The sequence below is a fragment of the Rhagoletis pomonella genome, unplaced genomic scaffold (genome assembly GCF_013731165.1).
Source record: "Rhagoletis pomonella isolate Grant_MI unplaced genomic scaffold, Rhpom_1.0 Rhpom_scaffold_01696, whole genome shotgun sequence".
NCBI lineage: Eukaryota > Metazoa > Arthropoda > Insecta > Diptera > Tephritidae > Rhagoletis > Rhagoletis pomonella.
The window spans coordinates 26,392-28,345 of NW_023460250.1; positions in this window are offsets into that span (position 1 = coordinate 26,392).

The window sequence follows — 1,954 nt, forward strand, 5'->3', positions numbered from 1 at the left end:
AAATACGAAGAACCGAAACAAAGGCACAGAGACGAAGGAAGGAAAAATAATTAAGAGAAGTTTTGGGTGGAAAGGGGTAGATAAACAAACAAACTTGAGGAAGATTGCAGAGAAGAATTACAGAGGGCAAACGATATATGAGACGGAAATTTGTGTAGGAAATGCTATAGAAAAAAAAGAAAGAAGAATATATGTTTAAAAAAATAAATAAAAAATAAAAAACAATAAATAAAAAAAATAAAAAAATTAGAAAAATTTTGAAGCCTTAGAGAAAATTCTGAAGGAAAAAAAAAACTTATCAGGAATGAAATTGAAGAAAAAAAAACAAACCAGGAAAATATGAAAGAACCGAATCATCTCAGGAAAATAGAAAAAAGAACAAAATCAAAATTTCGAAGTTTTAGGAAAAAAAAAATAAAACAATTTTTTTTAAGGAAATTTTAAGGCAGAGGGGAAAAATGTTAAGGAAAAGCTCTTTAAGAAAAAATGTTAAGGATTTTTTTTGGAATATACAAAAAAAAAAAAATAATTTGAGGAAAATTTTATGAGGAATGAATTTTTAAGAAAAAAATACTTTGAGGGAAATCTTTATGTAAGAAAATTTGTAAAACAAAAAAAAAAAAAAAAAAAAAAAAAGAAAATGGGAAAATTTATATAGTACAACTTTTCAAGAAAATGCAATTTTGAAAGAAAACCGTCAAAACAGGAAAATTTTACGAAGTTTGCGAGCGGAAAATTAAGGAAAAATTTCAGAAAAATAATCAAGAAAATTAGCAAGAAGGGAAATTATTATATGTACATATATATTACACACTTAAACTTGAATACAAAAAAAAAAAAAAAAAAAAAAAATATACAAAACAAAAAAATTTTATTTATCAACTGTTGGTCACTGTGCCTAACAATTTAGATGGAAATCAACACAGCAACAAACACACAGCATATGCAATACAGGCAACGGCAAAGTGGCGTGATCCAGCGCGTAAACAAACATGCGTGGAAAAGGAATGCATAAACACCGACTAAACACAACAGCGACATACATACAAAAGTATATACATATATACATACACACCAACGCACAAACAAAGGCACAGCATCAGCAATCCAGGCAACGGCAAAGTGGCGTGATCCAGCGCGTAAACAAACAAGCGAGCAAAGGGAAAATGCAAACCAGATACCGTCGGCATATGTACATACATGCATAACTATATGCACCAGCACGAAAACAAAGGCACAGGGCCCAACACTGCGGGCAAAAGCAAGGTGGTACGATCAGGCGCGCAAACAAATTAGCACGCCGCATATGCAAAATGCATTAGGACTAATACGGGGCGACATATGTACATGCATATATACCTGCATACAGCGCACATACAACACACATCAACACACGAACTAGGGCACAGGAGCAGCAGGAAAATGTTGTGATCAGGTGCATTAACGCAACCAACAACACCCAACAAGCCAAAAGACAAAAACGATGTACAGCAACGTAACCCAGCCACTTGTGCCGCGCTTAGATAAAAAGGCGGCCAAGGAAAGGAAAATCAATCACAACATATCATGTCGTCATACAATACCAGCGAAGGAGACGAATACTCCGCCGAATATTTAAGTGACTCCTTACGGGTTAGGTTGAGGAGGATGACGGCACCAGAAACCGAAGGAAGCGAATCCGGGTCAGTGAGCGGCGACGAAACGGAGGTGTTCGGCGAACTAGGCGAAGACAGCGACGATACGGAGGGGTTCGGCGAACTAGAAGAAGACAGCGAGGGTGAAGGGGCGTTGGAAAAAGCCTCCACTCCCATAGTAATCTCCAGCGAAGAAGAAGACGATGAAGATGGCTACCAGCCTAAAAGACGAGGCGAAGTAAATATCACCGCCGAAGACAACCAACGCGCAGGTGAGGGGTACATCGAGTACACCCGCAACGTGGGCATACGCCTACGTA